Source organism: Microcebus murinus, chromosome 12 (genome assembly GCF_040939455.1).
Source record: "Microcebus murinus isolate Inina chromosome 12, M.murinus_Inina_mat1.0, whole genome shotgun sequence".
NCBI lineage: Eukaryota > Metazoa > Chordata > Mammalia > Primates > Cheirogaleidae > Microcebus > Microcebus murinus.
In genome coordinates, this window is record NC_134115.1 from 87,926,511 (window position 1) to 87,944,167 (window position 17,657).

A 17,657-nucleotide genomic window follows, 5' to 3' on the forward strand; every position below is an offset into this window, starting at 1 on the left:
AGGAGCCCTGGGCCCCTTGGGAAGGCAGCTCTCTGCTCAGAGGGGAAGGCGGACCCAGCTACCAGGGAGGGGCTGCCATGCAGGCAAGGGAGGTGGGCGCGTCCTTCTGCCAGCAGCCCGGGGAGGAGGATCCCTGAGGTCTGGGGGCTTGGCAGGGGGGGGCACAGGCCCTGGAGCTGGTAGGCCTGGGCTCAGATCCCTGCCCCCCCATGGGACCCTCCTCCTGGGCTGATAAAAATGGCAAGTGGTTGAACCACTTTGGAAAACATTTGGCATCTTTTCAAAAACCTGAACATGCATTTATACCATGGGTCTTGCCGTTGCGCTCCCAGGCATTTATCTCAGAGAAATGAAAACTCATGTTCACGCAAAGGCCTGTACACCAGTGTTCCTAGCGGCTTTATTTGCGGAAGATGAAAACTGTAAACAACTCCATGTCTGCAGGTCAACGGGGAACGGATCAACAGGTTGTGGTGCATCCGTGGAAGGATGGGCCACTCAGCAACCGGGAGAAAGGAGCCAGGGTGCACACAGCGCCACACACAGCACCAGGCAGGATCCCAGACAACGCAGCTGAGTGCACAGACCTGGGATTCTGTTCCTGTAAAATTCCGGAAAATGCAAACCAGTCTGTAGTGACAGAAAGCAGCTCAGTGGTTGCCTGGGGACACTGGGGGCCAGGAAGGACTACAGATTGGCTCCAGGAAATTTATGTTGCGGGGCCGACGGGGTGGCGGTGGCTGTGCTCACTGTGTTGATGGTGGTGATGGTTCTAGGGGTGTATACATGCGCCACAACTCATCCAAGTGTGCAGCTTACATATGTGCAGTTACTCAGTGCCCATTATACCTCAATAAATTGAAAACGCAAACTCACTGGCTACATGACGCTGGGCGGGTCCCCTTACTTCTCCAGGCCTCATTTATGAAAATGGAATAATGGTGGCACAACCTCATGGGTTGGTGCTTAGGAGTCAACAAGACAGTGCTGGTAAATGGCTCCATTCAGGGCAAACCATGGGTGCCCCCATCTAGGACAGAGAAGAACAGGACCGTGGGACCTGCCTGTCTGTCCCTTGTTGGACTGTCAGACGTGCCCCGCTCTAGGTTGGCTCCACCACTTATGCATGCCTGCCCAGTGACAGGGGGAGCCCCTGCTCCACGCCAGACCCGGCCACTTCCTGGACAAACAAGGCAGAAACAAGCCCTGTTGCCACCCTGAGTGACAGAGACACACCCTGACAATTACAACATGGAGAAGGGAGATCCCAGCATGTGCAAAGGCCCTGTGGCTGATGGGAGTGGAGTACGATACATCCCAGAATCCACAGGAAAGATCTTTGTGGGTGAAAGGGAGGCAGCAGGGAGACACAGACGGGCCTAGCATGCGACATTTTGGGGCCCTGCCAAGGAGTCAGTGTGGGGCAGGCGGGGGGAGGGTCATGAGGGCTGCCCAGCCCTGCATGTGGTTTGCAGGAAGCTGTGGCATTGGCTCCATCTCCGTGCAAATCCCACTTCCCCCTCACTACCACTTACTTCCTCCAAGCCTCAGTTTCCCCATCTGGCAAATGGGGGAATGGCCCCTCACACAGCCTGGCACAGAGCTCAGTGACTGCGATCCGGGTTGCGTCCTATTTCCTTGCATTGCTACACCGTGGTATAATTTTCAGGCTCAGATTAGCCTTCCAGGCCTGTGTGCTCCCGGGGGCAGCCCCTGCAGCCTCCACTCTGAGCCTCCATACGTGGCACAGAACACCCCAGAAATACCTAAGAAGGCAAACTGAGGTCCCAAAGCCCTGCTCTCACTGGGTTCGCTGTCCGGTTGGAAGACAAAGAGACAACTGCTTCTGCAGGGGATAGGTGCGGCCCCCAGGAGTTCTTCAAAGGTGTTAAGGCCATGAGGCCACCTTCACCTCAGCCTCTGAGGCCTCTCTCAAGTTCAGCCCGAGCACGGGCGACTTGCTAGCCTTCCCTAGCCGCACTTGGTTCTGCCCTGGCTGGTGCACAGCGTGGCCGGGCCAGGTGTTCCCCCTTTGCTCTCGAGGCCTGGGAGGGGAGGGGTCTGAGGCCCCAGGACCAGCTGCCCCTCCTGCCTGACGGTCAGTCCCAGCCCCTGCCCTGACCTGCCAGGCGGGACGGGTTGACCTAAGACAGTCCCATGGGGGCCAGGCCGGGAGGGGTTCGGCCAGCCCCCACCTCGTGCCAGAGCGGGCAGAGGCCGGGCCAGGTGCCACAGCCTGCGTCCCTTTCCTGCCACTGAGGCTCGCACCACCGGAGCGTCGCCGATCTGTGCCAGGGAGGAGAGTAAAGCGCTACGCTGAGCCGGCAGTTTGCTGGGAAGGAGGGCTCTGGCCTCAGAGTGGCGCCTGCCTCCGTGACCCCCTTCAAAGGGGGTTCCCTTCACAGCGGGGTGGCGGCACACCAGCCCACCACGCCTGCTCTTGCCGGGAGCCGTGAGAGGTCAGCCAGGGCGGGAGGGAGCCCGAGGCCACAGCCCCGACACCACTGAGCCTCTGGGGCTCTCCCACGACATGGCCGAAGGGGCCGACCCACCTGGCCAGCCGAAAGCCCGAAAGCCTGTGGTTTCAGAAAGAAGTGTCATGGGAAAAAATCGCACCAGATACCAGTTGCCTTGTCCTCAGAGGCTGAGCCCTGTGCCTCCATGCTCTGTGACATGGCCATGTCACTGCCCTGTCTGAACCTCCTCTTCTGAAAACTGCGCGGCATCGCACTAGCCTGCGGGCACTTCGCCTGGCTGATCTAGCAAACGTCGTTATTGTCAAGACGCCCATTTCACAGAGGAAGAACTGAGGCCAGAATGTCCAGGTGAAGTGCCCTCCCGGCCCTCCAGCTGCCTTCTCGCTGTGTGCTGGGCTGTGCAGAGGAGGAATTACTGATGCATCTGCTGTGACAACTGTCATTATCCCAGGACTGAGGGTCCCACCAACACAGGAGCTGGGTCTCCGCCGCTCGCCCCGCCACAGGAGGGCTGAGCGGGGCTCGTTTCAGCCCTTCCTCCCTGGAATCCCCTGCCTGTCCCTGCAGCCTCCCTCCAGACCCCACAACTCGTCCCTGAGCACCTACTGTGTGCCGGGCGCGGCGCTGCAGGGGACAACGGGGCCGCGTGCAGGGCTGTGATGGGGCCGAGCGCTCGCTCCATGGGAGCCTGGACGAGGCGCCTGCCCAGCCTGTTGTCAAGGGGAGGGGGCAGAAAAGGCTTCCAGATTCAGTCTAACCTGAGCCCCGAGTCTCGGGTAGGGGTCAGCCAGGCAGACCCCCCCGCAGGTGCGAAGGCTGGGAATGCCGATAAAACAGGGCTAATTCATAGAAAGAAGGGAAATGTTCAGTCAGAAGTGGGGAGCAGTGGGAAGTAGGACTGAGGGGTGGGTTGGGCGCTTCTGGGCCTGCAGGAGTGTTAGTTTCAACATCCCCCAGAGGGTAATGGGGAGCCATGGCAGGTTTTAGGCAGGGGAGTGGCGCATTCAGAAACACCTTCCAGAAAGATCTCTGGCTGTCCTGAGGAGAAGGGATTGCAGAGGCAGAGGCAGAAGCAGGGGCACCTTCAGGTGGCTGCTGCAAACATTCGGGTGAGAAGGTGGGCTGGATGGGGTGGCAGGTGGCAGGGGGAGGTGCACGGGCTGAGAGAGGGATAGATTCGACTGGACAGGGGGCGAGGGAGGGAAGGATGGAGGGCAGGCCGTGGGGTGGATGGCGGGGCCATCCCTGCGTCAGACCAGGGAGGAGAAGAGGGCAGTGCCCGCCGCAGCCCTGGGTCCTGCAGCCCGCCCAGGTGGTCACAGCGCAGCCCTGACTCTAGATCTGCCCTCCTGAGGCCCCGAGGGGGCAGTCCTGGATGGAAACCCAGGGGTCTCTGGCAGGCCTGGGGGCAGTACCAGGGCCACCTACAGCCAGGGAGAGAGCCTGGCCTGACACTCCCCTTCCCAGATGGGTCGCCCCACGCAGGGCAGGGCGGGGCTGGCTCCACTCTGCCTGCAGCCAGGTTCTGGCTCCTCAGGTTTGCTCCTCTCTGAGAGAGACAAGCAGATGACAGACCCCCTGCCCACCCAGAGGCCCCAGACAGCTGAGCAAACATGCGCAGCCTTGGCTGCTCACAGAAGAGTGGGGCGTGGGCGACAGCCCCCAGGGCCTGGGGTCTGCAGGCGCAGACCGGAGCAGTCCTTGGGTGGACACCGGCCTACGTCTGGACACAGTCCCCTCTCCCCACGCCCATGCCCTCCGCACCGCCTCTCTTCCTTGGCTCCAAGTGCTGAAAAGTGAAGCTCCCAAAATGTGGGGTCTTCCATGACCCCTCACCCCTGCCCTGTCTTGAGCAAGTCCTGTTGGCTCTGCCACCAAATCTGTCCCCTCTCTCTCCCCACAGCCACCCCAAAGGACAGCCTGCCAGGGCCTCCTGCGCCCATCGCCCCTCTCCTGGGGCAGCCCCAGGGAAACCCAGGAGCCTTTAAAGGGTGTCAGTTCTGGCGGATGTCAGCTCTGGGGGACGTCAGTTCCTGGGCGAGGTGGACTGGGCGGGGACTCCTGCTCCGAGGAAAGAGAAGCCCAGAGAGGTTGCTCCTGCTACCAAGGTCACACAGAGGGGAGGCAGGGCTTCTGGTCTCTGCCACCCAATGGGACCCAGACCAGGGGGCAGTGGAAGATGCGCAGGGGAGGAGGGAAGAGGGGGGTTGAGCTGCATGGTCTGGTGTCGGGATAAGTCAGCCACGAGCACCTTGGAGAAAATAGATGCTTCATTCATTCATTCATTCATTGATTCATTCATTCAACAAACAATGATTTGTGGAGGGCCTGCTGTGGGCCAGGCTGGGCAGTAAGGTTTGAAGGTGAGAAGGACGTGGTCCTGAAGCCAGGCGTGCGGGCGGGAGCCTGCCCTGCCCACAGGCAGCACAGCCCAGGGCGCCAGAAGGTAGGCACGGCCTGAGTGACTGGGTGGCATTCCAGGCTTGGCCGGGACAAGCTCCCCTGCAGGTGCCCGCTGTGTCACTGGACAAGACACCTCCGTGTTTCTGTATTTTTGCTTGTTCATCCATGAAGTGGGGACAGGACCAGTCCCTGGCACTGGCGAGGGTCATTGTGCACCTGGCATGGGGCCTGGCATGGGAACGCGCTGGTGGCAAGGAGCGGGAGCACACCTTCCAGGCGAGTGTCGCCCTGGGGGTGGGGAAGGCCGTCCAAGGCGGGGAGGACATCCGGAGAGGGCAGTGATCAAGCAGGGAGGTTGGGGGGACACCCGAGCAGGGTGGGGCTCTATTGGAGTCCTTCACCCCAACAGAACTAGGGCAAAGTTCAGCCTCTTCCGCTGTTCCGCAAAGGCCCCTGGGAAATCCCCAAAAGGACTTTCGGGAGCTGGTGCCAGCCCTGCTGGGAACCCCAAAGCCTCAGGTGGGGAGATGGGGAGGCCACTCTCAGAGTCCCTACTGCTGTCCTCCGATGGACTTCCCGTGGCAGGTGGGCCTCCCTCTCTTTCCTGGTTCCCACCTCCCCGGGGGAAGGGGGTGAACCCCCAGCCACCCAGCTGAACTACTGAGGCCAGACACGGAAAGGGCAGGTCCTCTGTGTTCCGCAGCTGGGGTCCTGTTACCTAGGACCCCCCCCCCCCGCATTTGTTCACCAGGGGACAGAACAGTGGTGGGGGCTGAAGTCAGGCAAACAGGGTTCAAAACCCAGTGGTGCCATCTACAAGCTGCGAACGCCTCCGTCTATCTCCCTGTGCCTCCACGTTCTCTTCTGTGGATCGGGAAGAGCAAGCAAACCTACTTCCATCTTCGAGGATCAACAGATGCGTGCCTGGCAGAAGGAGCTCAGCCCAGCGTACCAGCGCGTAGCCAGTGTTCAGTAGACGGCAGCGCCTCGACAGAGTCCATGCAGCTCCTCCTCTGTGGGCGCCTCGTGCAAACAAAAGAGAAGAGGCTGTGTCTGGAGGCTCAGGCTCTGTTCACCTTCTGACCCACGATGTGTGTGCCACCTGCCCATAACTGGGCATCCTCCTCCCTGCCCTCCCCCCGCCCCTCTGCTGGGCCCAGGGCCCCTTTCCTGTGTCCAGGAAGCCTGCTCTGGCAAGGTCCTGGCCACACCTGGGCCTCCCACAGTCTTTGAGCCTGGAAAACCTCAGTGAATGTGGAGTCCAGCCCCTCCCCAGGGACCCCCACGCTCCAGGTGTGGAGCTCGGCCTCACAGGTACAGGCACCCACGAGAGGCTGGGACTCCTAGTCCTGTCTCCCTGCTTGGGTCCTCAGATCACTGCTGCTGTGGGAGTTTGAGGACAATCCCCTTGGTATGGGATGAGCTCTTTCCCCTTGGCTGGAGCTCCATGGGGACAGGGGCCTGCCTGTCTTGCTTACCTGTGGCCCCGGGCCCAGCACAAGGCCTGGAACCTGTGAGTGAGTGAGTGAATGAATGAATGAATGAATGAATGAGGACGGAATCCATCTGCTTCTCAGAGCAGCATCCCAAGAGAAGCCCACTTTGGCCCCAGCCCCTGTGGGGTCACCAGGCCAGCCCCAGCCCAGCAGACGGGGTTGCCAACGGTTCAGAGGCTTCCAAGAGGCTTTTGACAAAGGGATCAAAGGAAGCAGATGACAGAAGGGCAGGAAATGGCAGGGTGGGGACGCAGAGCCCCCTGCCCAGGCCGGGATGAAAGAGGCACAGGAAAAGGACACAGATGGACCAGCCACGGGGGAGGGGGTGACGGGATGTGGGCAGAGGGTCTCAGCCACTTCCCTCTGCACAGGGGAAAAACTCCATGGCTTTCTCCTTAGTTCAGGGCCCACCTTGCCACCTCCAAGCACCGGCATCCAGCCCCCGGCCTGGTGCCTCGGGGGGACACTCAGAAAATGTTTTTGGTTCACCATGGGCATGAATGAATGAATGAAAACTTTTATCAGTCATTCCTGACCTTTCCAGCAGTGGAGCAGTGGGAGTCAGTTCAGGGGATTTTGACATAAAAGGGCAGAGCAGACCCCAATGCTATTTCAAGGAGAACATTAGCAATAACTAAGACCACTGTTCTAGCCAGCGTTTATCCAGCGAGTGCTAGGTGCTGGGTGCTCAATATCTCCGCATCATGTTCCTACTATCCCTGTGACTCCTCACCACACTCGAGGAGAGCTGGGCTAGCCCCATTTTACAGATGAGGAAACTGAGGCTGAAGGAGAAGGAAGCTGCTGCTCCAGGTGACCCTGGACAGAATGACAGAAGTGAGATTCAAATCAGAGTCTTTCTCAGTTTATAAACTCGACTCAAATATACGTTCTCAGGCTGAAGGCAAAATGCCTTGTTCACTCTCCATCCGTTAATTCAGTCACCTAGCCATTCATTCATTCTGCAAGCCTTTACCAAGACCCCTCCCATGCCACGCCCCGTGCTGGGCACGAGGTCTGTGGCAATGAATAAAATAATCACAGTCCCTGCTGGAGGGCAGCCTCCACCCAAATAATGAATTCATCCCGATTTGGGAGTGCTGGGAAGGAGAGGGCTGGAGTGCACAGTGCGGAGGGGACCAGCCCTGTCTCCCCTGCTCGGAAAACACTTAGCGTCAGACTGCAGGATGGAAGGGTGTCACCGCAGGGCGGTGTGGACAGAAGGCAGGAAGTCAAGGTCTGCAGAATGGATGAAAGAAAATAATAGTCACAATCCTGACTGAGCAGGCAACGCTCATCCTTGATGGAGCAAGCGCTCTGCGTGGGTTGCTACGCATCTCTACAATGAGATGGCGATGTGGTGCCCACGTGCTTCCATTGTAACTGGGAGCCTGAGGCTCCCACAGCTCTAAGAAGCAGAGCCAGAGGCTCTCTGATCTGAGGTCTCAGCTCCTGACCCTGAACTCAGCATCTGCAGGACAGAGACCCTCGCTCAGGGCTGGGGTGAGCTGGACCTGCTGGGACATGGTCCCTGCTGGAGGTGGTGCACCTCCTTCCTGTCGCTCTCCAGTTCTCCCCGGGCTGGGGAGGCTTGGGCTCCTCAGGCCCAGAGGGGAAAATTTAGGGAGGGACACTCAGAGTCCAAACCGGCTGGCACTGCCTTAGGAGGGAGTGCAACAAAGACACGAGCCTGGCTTCTGACCAGCCTTTGAGAGCGTGAGCTACCCGGTGGACCTGCCTCTCCCCCAGAGTGGCAGAGGCTGCCATGCTCCATGGAGGCAGCTGCAGGTGGGGCTGCAAGGCCCCCATGTCGCCTGTGTCTCTTCGTGGGTCCCAAGCCCCGAAGCCAAGCTGCTTTCCTATTTTCTCCTTGACAGAAGAGCAGAGGCCTGAGGTCTTCTCTAGATTGGGCTATGGAGTCCTAAGGGGTTGAGCTGGGAGTTGCCATCTCCTGGTGCTTCTCATCACCTAGAGGATGCAGGGTGTGGGCTGAAGGCCCCCACAAAGCAGTGAGAGCAGTCCCAGGACTGGGCCACAGCATCCCTCAGGACAGCGGAAGCACTCACCTGTGATACCAATAACAGCTCACATTTCCTGAGCACCATCCATGCACCTGGTCTTGTGCTAACTGCTTCCGGAAAGTATCTCCATGAATTGTATACGGCACATGCTGCTGGCAGTTGCCCGGTACCCATTTTGCCACCTCCCCTTTGGTAACAAAACACCCCTCTCTGGAGTCTTAATGAGGCACATGGCCTCCAGGTGAGTACTACATTTCCCAGCCTCCCTTGCAGCTAGGATAGTCATATGATCAGATCTGGCCAATGAAATACAAGCAATGACCTGTACCTTGCAGCTGGCCTTTCAAAGGAAGGGATGGCCTCCACCTCTTTGGTCCCCAACAACACACAGAGGAAAGAATGAGGAGGGGGAGGGGTGGCTACCTTCAACCTTGTAGCCAGAGGCAATCCTACAGGATGGGAAAGTAGAAGGAGCCCAGACCAGCTCACAGGGCAGCCTCCCATGCCCTAGATTGAGAGGAGAAAACCCTCTGAAATGAGAGAAACCAGCTCCTTTCTCTTGTAGCCACTGTTACTTGGGTTCTGCTAGAGTGTCTGGGCCAGCATCCTGAGCCAGACCCTGAGGCTCCGAGAGGGAAGTCCATGGTTAGCTGGGAGGTGGTGAAGCAAGACTTGAACCCAAGCCTGGGAGGCGTTGGTCTAGAGTCTATGCTGAAAGCCACTGGGCTGAACTCCCGCTGCACATAGCAGATGCCCAACACATGATAGTCAGGTGGATGGATGAGTAAGTGGCCCAGGTGGCCCAAGGTGCTGTCCAGCGAGGATCTAACCCCAGAAGAACTGGCTCTAAATGCCACTGGGTTACCCCAGTAGGAGCTACAGCACTTAGTTCTAATTTCTGTGCCCAACATTCAAAGATACTCACGGTGACAATGCCTTCCAGTTTATAAAATGCTGTTCAAGTCCACTGTCACCTTTAACCTTGACCCTTTCCTATGAGCTCAGCAGGGGAGGTAGTCTGACTATCTCTATTTTACAGGTGAGAAAACAGTCCCGGGGCACATTAACTGGTGCACAGTAACCGCTCGGCACATGGCCAGCTTTCTCATTCCTTTTAATAATGTTTTCTTAGTATTGACCCACTACTAATAATTTTTTTAAAATATTTGGAGGCGTGGGACATGGGAGTGCAGAAGAAGCCCATGTGGAGGACTCAGAAGAGCCGGCAGCTGCTGGACTTGCTGTTGACCTTGAGATGTCTCTTCCCTTCTCCGATGCCTGTTTTCCTGGTATAAAATGAGGAAGATGGTTCCCCCTCCCCATTCCCATTCTGGGTTCTTCTGCTCCGTGTCCCCAGGGTTGAGAGTGGCCAGGGCCCCCAGCACTGAGGTCAGAGCAGCCCTGTAGGTGCAGGTCTTCCCCCTCTGCCTTTGCTGGGGGATGAGCTGCAGAGACAGGTGACAAGAGACCTCAAGCCCTCCACCAGCTGTGGTCTCCAGAGGCCTCCCTTCCTGTGCCCCAGGGCTTGGCGTGTCAGCTCTCTGAACCTCAGTGTCATCACCTCCAAAACAGGGGTGATAGTAAAAGACAAGACCTTTCTGGCCAGGTGGCTCACACCTGTAATCCCAGCAATTTGGGAGGCCGAGGCGGGAGGATCACTCAAGCCCAGGAGTTTGAGACCAACCTGAGCAACATAGTGAGACCCCGTGTCTACAAAAATATATCAATACCAAAATTAGCTGGGTGTGGTAGTGTGCACCTGTACTCCCAGCTACTCTGGAAGCTGAGGCAGGAGGATCATTTGAGGCCAGGAGTTTGAGGCTGAGATGAGCTATGATCACACCACTGTACTCTAGCCAGGACAACAGAATAAGACCCTGTCTCAAAAAAAAAAAAAAAAAAAAGAGCAGACCTTCATTATAGGATTGTCACACTGCTTATACACGTTCATACATGCAGTGTGCTTAGAACAGAGCCTTTCTCCTCAGCGTCAGTTAATGCTATGGATAGCATGGCTATTCATCGTCACTTATTGGTAAAGGAGCATATTTGAATGTCAAGCAATAGCAGTTTTACAGGAAGACCAAGGGCTGGGAGCTTAATTTGGCCTCCCTAGGTGCCTCTGGGGTCTGTGGGTTCCCAGCCTGTGCATCATGACTTGTCACCTCCCTTCTGCTAATCTATCCCCTCAGACGCACCCGGGCATCTCAGTTATGTTAGGAATGGAAATTCCCAGAGTTTCAATATTGAAAAAGACCTCAAAGTTTTCTCAGCCAATTCTTTTCTTGAGGCATAGCTCTATACTCCCACACCCTCCATCCTCCATCCCAGCCTGTCCTTGACTACCTCCCCCAATGGGGCACTCGCTACCTCCAAGGCTGCCCTGACTATTGGATAGTTCATCTTGTGAGACATAACTGACCTCTCTGGGTAGCCTCTCCTGGCTCTGCCTTCTGGGTCCTTCTGGAACAAATCCACCCCTCTGCCCCAGGTAGCTCCTCCGGCCTCAGGAGCAGCGAGCACAGAATCAATTTCCCCCACCTGAAACCTCCCTAGTGCCTCAGCCATCATGCTGGAACAGGACACAGCGCTGCCGCCTTTGCACGGAGCACTGGCTCCGGGAAAGCCAGGCTGGGTCTCTCGCCTGCGCCGGGCCTCTTCCCTCCTGCACCAGAACTGCAAGCAGACAAAGGCAAAGATTTGCCTGAAGCAAACACACCAAATCCTTCCGCAAACACACATTCCCCTGCACGCCCAGGCGGAAGATACCAGGGAGAAGAGGCCTACTTGATTAGATTTCTTTGGGGCCTGTCGCCTAATTTTGTTGCACATCCTAGCTTGAGGTCCCCATGGTGACTGCAGCATGCTTGATTTCTCAAAGCCATTCACAGACCGATGTGCAAACTCTCATCTCTGGATGAGAGTGAAGGATCCTTGCAAGTTACTCTGCCTGGGTCGCGGCCGTCTGCCTGCTGTCCATGTGGGCTGTGCAGGGAAGGAGTTAAGGGTGTGAGCTCTGTGGTCCTGCAGACCGTGTTCCCATCCCAGCCTCTTCACTCCCCAGGGCGGTGTCCCCTCGCAAGTCACTTTGCTTCCCCAGGCCTCAGATTCCCCATCTGTAAAATGGGGACAATAACCGTCCCCACTTCTCAGGGTTGTGGTGAGTATCCGATGAGGTCAATGCTCTGCAAAGCCTCAGACCTGGTCCCAGGCACACGTGGGTCTTTAATAAGTGAAACAATTGGTTCCCAGCTGTAAGAGCTTGGGGCACTAGTGTGAGTGGCCAGGTTTAGGGGAAATGAGCCCCCCTTGTGAGAAGGGCGTGGCAGACACAAATGGGGTTGATGGCCTCAAACTGCTGTGCCTTGAGATGCTCCCAAGGGAGCAGCTGTATAAATCCTGGAACCCAGGCCCTGAGCACAGACAGCCTGATTCAATGGGCCCCGGGAGGCCATTGTTAAATTTGCCGTTTAACAACCTCCTGCCCCAAAGGCTAGGAAGAGCTTTGCCAAGTGCCTGCACCCATTCTAGAGCTGGGGATACTGAGTCAAGTAAGACAAAGCTGTCCCCCACCCCCCAGGGAGGTCTCGCCCTCTAGGGATGGAGGAGCTGGAGCTCTGGAATGAGCCAGTTACCACTGCAGGGATTAAATGGTGAGAAGGGACCTACTTCCTAGAACTGTGATTGTTGTCTTGAGACAGAAAACCTCCTAGGCTTGAGCCTTGGGGCATGGAGTCCTTAAGAGGGAGGGACACAGACTGTTCTGGAAGCAAAGGCTGTTCTCACTGACCTTGTGTGGGTGGGGCACTGTTGGGGACAGGCGAGATGTGGCATGGGGCAGACAGCACATGTAAGGTGGCAAGTGCCCTAAGGCAGTTCAGGGTGCTGCCTGGGAGGTGAGACCTGGGTTCGAACCCCAGCTTCACCCTTTCTCCCTGTGTTCTGGGGCCAGCGACTTCCCTTCCCTAGGCTTCCTTGGCTAATGAAGCTTTAACTCCTGGGGCTCTCCTTTGCATGAGCCCTCCCAAGGCCTTGGGGTTAATCGTGCATTCATAATTTGGCATCATTCTTCCTAAGGTTGGTCCCCAAGATTGTAAAATCTTCAGGCCCCTCAAAACCTGGATCTACCCCACCCAGCTAAGAGAGCTATTGCAGAATCTGGTGAGAGAGGACAGGCGACCCTCCCGCAATCAGGTGTCTGGGAAAAGGAAGCCCCCTTGGCTTCTCCGTCTTGGGAAGAGAACACCCTGGCACCTAAACAGGGGTGGAGTTTGTCCGGGGATGGCCAGGTGAGCCCCACCCCTGTTCTCACAACCCCCTTGCCCCAGTGGCCTCAGGGCTGCACCCCAAGCAGGCTGGAATGAGAAGAGAGGGGCTGGGGCTGGGGCAGGCAGGGTGTGGGCGTGGAGAGCCAGGTTTAGATCCAGCCTCAGGCAGACCTCCTGGCTGCCATATGCAGGACCCTTTGAGGGGCCAGGCCGAGGAGGAGGCAGCCAGAGGTGAGGGCCCTGGGCAGTGGCCTTGGGGTGACTTGTCTTCGATAATGACCTTCAAATGTTTTCACCCAGGGAAAGATGCAAGTTATCTAGGACCCACAGTTAGGGGCGGGGAATGCTGGGGGTGGGGGCATGTTCCCCTCAATGTAAAGAGTTCCCCAGGAAGGAGCTGACCCCCCCCTGCCCACACACATACTCCGTGCCAGGCGCTGCCCAGGGCCCCATCTCCTACCTCCCGGAGTCCACAGGCAGATGAGGAAGCGCAGGCTTAGGGAGGGCAGCCCCTTGCCTAAGGCCACACAGCGGGCGAGAGTAGGACACAAACCAGGCTGAGGCTCCAGCTCTAACTCGAAATTCCTCCTCTTAACCCCCCCCCACTACCGCCCTCTGCCGTGGGCACAGTGGCACACAGTGGGCTCGCAATAACGAAGGGAACGAATGAAGAAAGGAAAGAAATTCACAGGCCGGGCCCTTCCTACACTCCCGCAGGCCAGCTCTTTCCAGCCACGGCCGCCAGCCCCCCGCGCCCTCCCCGTCCAGGCAGGAGGGCCCCAGTCGTCTCTCCCGCTTCCACGGGTTCCCCCGCGCGCCTCCCGGAGCCCACCCCGAGGCAGCTTTCTCACAACAGGACCCGCCCGGCGTGGGGACGCCTCGCGACCCCCGGGGCCCAGCGGGACAGCCGCGAGCGCGGCGGGGTGGTTCCCGCGCACAGTTCTCGCTCCGGCCTTACCCCCTCTCCCCGCCCCTCCCCTGCCCGGGGCAGCTGAATAATTGATTCGACCATAAATAATTGATCTCTGTGGCGCGCGCCCTCTGCCCCCAGGGTGGGGCTCCCCGTTAGGGTTAGGGGGAGCGGGGCCGCGGGGCTGTGCGTGCAGGGGCGCACTGCTTCGCTCGGCGGCCCCGCTCGCTCCCTCGCGCCGGCTTTTTCTCTTTTTCTTTTTCCTTTTTTTCTTTCCTGGAGCGGAGCCCGGCGCCAGGAGTCTGGAACCAGCTTGACAAGCTTTTGAGTTATGGCGGGGGGAGGGGCGGCGCGGGCGGCGGGGGAGGGGAGGGGAAGCGAGGGTGGGGGCGGGGCGGCGGGCAGGGGCGCGCGCCCGGCTCCGCCGTCGCGCCCGCTTCGGGCGCCCGCTGCGAGGGGCTGCGTGGGGGCGGCCGGGAGGGGCGGCGGGGGGGTGAGTCACCGCGCGCAGCCCGGCGGGCGGAACGAGCCGGCTTCAGAGCCGCAGTAAACGAGGCCCGGGGAGCGGCGGGGCTTTCACGGCCGCCCCCGCCGAGCAAGACATTCCTTTCCGCTGAACCGGGCGCCGGGGCCGGGCGCGCCCGGCAGCCGGGCCGGGCAGGGCAGGGGGCAAGGCCAGGGCTGGTCCCCTCTGCCCCAAGCGCCGCTTCCCAGAAGCTCGCTGTGTTCTCGGCTTGGGGGGAAGGGAGTGTTAGACCCATTTAACCGGTGGGGAACCTGAGCCCAGTGAGGGTCGCCGCCGCTGCGCCTCACGCAGCAGGTCAGGGTCACCGCGGCCTGGCCCGGGTGTCTAATCCCCTCCCCGTTCCTTTGTTTGTCCCGCTTTGAGACTTCATTTTCCCCGCTCCCCCGGTGCGGTTTTGGGCCCGGTGGCAGCCCTGGGGGCGCAGAGCCGGGCAGGCGCGCAGTGGGGGTGGATTTGCCCCGGACACTTTGCCAAGGCCCCCAGCCCCAGGGCCGGGTGTGGGTGGAAGGTGTCTGGAATCACTGGTTTGCCAGCGATGGGCACGACAAGGAGCAGTAGGGGGAATCCAGAGCCGGGGTCTCCGGGGGCACGCGGAGTATCCAAAGAGCAGACTGCCGGCCCTCTAGCAGAGACCCCGGCCGCGAGCAGGTCTGTGAGATGGATTAGGACCGGTGCCAGCCTCGCCTGGGCGCTAGACGCTTCCATGAGGCGCAAGTCCCTACTTAACACAGGGCCTGGCACACGGTGAGCGCTCAGCACATGTCACTGTTGTTTGTTGCTATTTCTCAGGGACTCACCTGGGCCTGGCCAAGCCCCCCTCCCTGTGCCCCCAAGCGGCGCCCGGAGAGCGCGGAGCCGTCGGGCGGCTGAGTGGCCTGGCTCCTCCTCCCGTCCCCCGCCGAGCCAAGTGTCGAAATCATCCCAGACGAGGCTGCTGAGCAGAAATTTCCAGTCTCCCTGGCAAAGCTGGGAAGATTTTGGGTGCGGCTCAGAGATGCAGCTGGGCAGGCTGTGCGGGCCGGGCTGGGGAGGGCCTCCCGGGATGTTCTGCAACCCTGGGGGTGGGCGTGCGGTGGCTGGGTGGGTGGTGCCTGCCTTCATCCCAGCCCAGAAAGCCCATTGTCCTGGGTGGTCGCGGGAGGGCTCCGGCAGGAGCAAGACCCGGGTTTGGGTGCTGCCCCTGCCTGTCCTTTGGCAGGCCCCACCCCGGATCTGAGCGCACACCCACCCGCCCTGGGAAGATGGGGTAACAGGGTCGCGGTGAAGGTTGTGCCTAGGATGGTGGCTAGTTCTTTGGCCACCAGGAGGAGCGAGGCCTTCCCTGGGGCTCCCCCCCGCCCCCCAGGGAAGAGGCTGAGTCACACTGGGGGCCTTGAGGGTCCCTGTCCTAAGGAACCTGAAGAACCTGCAAGGAACCTGGCAAACCTTTGCTCACAGGGCTGGATGACCCCCGGTGAGCAACTCAGCCTCTCTGGTCCTTGTTTTTCTCTATCTGCAAAGCAAAGCCTGTGACCCTCTCACCGGAGGGAAGTAGCATTGGAGTGGAAAGAGACAGGGACTGCCCCAAACTGGTGACTTTGGATAAGTCTGAGACTGAATGACACTAATGATGAGGGCTTGTTGGCCACCCTCTGCTTGGGCCAGTGCTGCATGTTTTGCATACACTGTTATCTCACTATGACTGGAGGAAGGAGCTTTTATTATTAGCTTTATTTTCCAAGTGAGGTAGTTGAGGCTCAGAGAGATCAATTCACCTTCTCAAGGACACACAGCTAGGAAATTACAAAGTCGGGATTCAAACTTTGATCTGCTGGCTTAGACCCTGAATCTCTATAGAAAAAGGAACTTGAATGTTTTTTTTAAAAATTGTAACATTCCGAAGTGCCTGCTATGTGCAGGACATCAAGGTAGGTGGCAACAAAAATAAGGATGCCAGGGCCCCAGCCTTTGAGACTCTCATAACTGGGTGGGGACGGGAGACTCTCAGGAGAATCAGATATGAAAAGTGGTACCAAAAAGAGCCCACCAATGCTGGGGGCACCAGGAAAGAGGTGGGTTTGGTGTAGGGGATGGGAGGCAGGGAGCGCTGGGGGAGGAGGCACAGAGGCCAGGGGACAGTGAAGGCTGTTCTTAGGCAAGGAGGGGGAGGTTAGTGGAGGGCACAGGGCTACTCCCAGAGGCCGGCACAGCAAGGGCAAGGGCAAGGGCACGTGGCGTGAGCGGGCACAGCATGCCTGAGGAAGGGCCCACAGCCCGGTGTCAGTCAAGGAGGGCGCAGGGAGGGGAAGGGGCGCGCTGTTTGCAAGGCGGAGCCAGGCTGCAGAGGCCGAGACAGCCACCTTTGCTCTGTGATCACAGGGAGCCATGGAAGGCCTCTGAGCAGAGGCCGACGTCATCCTACCGGAGTGTTAGAAAGACAGCTCTGTAGGAAGAGAAGTGTTCTGGAAACATACACAGAAACTAGAAGGACAGGCTCAGGATGCATTGCATGAACTCTTACAGAGCTTTCTTTAAAAAAATTGTTTTTGCCATGTACAGGCATGGCTATTCTAACAACAGCAACAACAAAAAAAGGAAATTTTCAAAGGAAAGAAAGAGGACCCAGGAGGCACAGGAGGGTGCAGCAGGAGGGAGCCCAGAGCTGGTGGCCAGGCTGTCCCCTGACACTGGCTCTCTGGCTGTTTGGGCGACCGGCCATCTGGCTGCCCGTCTCACAGGTCTACCCGGAGCCCAGTGGGAGGGACCACGGGGGCTTGGAGGCACCCTCTTACCTAGAGCCTTAGCCTGACCCGTGATGGTTTTAGCCTGTCCCCACTCCTCCCGGCAGTCTGTCCCCACCAAATTCCTCCCTACTGGTTAGGCTGCGGGAATCGAGCTGATCCTCAAATCCCCTTCTGGGCTAAATGGGGACAGTTAGTTATTGCAGGGGCCTCCCCATGTCCTCGAGGACAGACTGTCCCATGTAGGAACACCAGCCACCGTGCTAGGTGCTTTATGGGCGGCGTATCTTAACCTGAATATAATCGGGCGAACGCTGTGTTGCTTTTGGAAAGCCGGGCGAAAGCTGAGGCGCAGCCGGAAACAGCCAGCGGGTGCCCCAGCCCCCACAGTGGGGGGGATTCTCGCCCGGCTGAGCTCACCCGACAGCGCAGACCATTAGGCTGTACTTCCTCGGGCCCTTCTGGAGAAAATCTGTCCCTCCAGTCTCCCCAGCTCTATGGCCTTTGGCCTACTTTGGTTCCTAGAACAGGGGACAGTCACCCCTGAGTAAACCATCCCTTCCTCTCCAAGGAGTCCCCTGACTGCACCCCTGTCCCCTTGTCTGTGTTCCTGTGAGGCTCCCAAGGGGAGGGAGACAAGGCTTAGGGGGACGTGGCTGGGACAGGCGTTCCAGCCCAGCCCCGCGTGGGCGGGCAGGAGGGAGCAGTCAGCATGTTCTGGAGCAGGAGGGACGTGAGATGGAGGATGGCCTGGGCTCAACCCAGGGGAGACAGACTGACCAGTCCCTGAGATCATGTGCCCTGGAGGCGGGAGGAGGACAGATTCCAGGAGTGAG

The 17,657-nt window shown here is 58.8% G+C and overlaps 1 long non-coding RNA gene across 1 annotated transcript; it reads right to left on the reverse strand.

Moving 5' to 3' along the window:
• Positions 1 to 383: 383 nt before the first annotated feature.
• LOC142874325 (uncharacterized) lies at positions 384 to 13,821 on the reverse strand. Its single transcript, XR_012922148.1, has 5 exons — positions 13,126 to 13,821; positions 11,185 to 11,382; positions 5,775 to 5,903; positions 877 to 1,030; positions 384 to 601 (listed from the first exon to the last, which is right to left on the reverse strand). It is a non-coding gene; the product is annotated as an uncharacterized LOC142874325 (long non-coding RNA).
• Between the last annotated feature and the right edge of the window lie 3,836 nt (positions 13,822 to 17,657).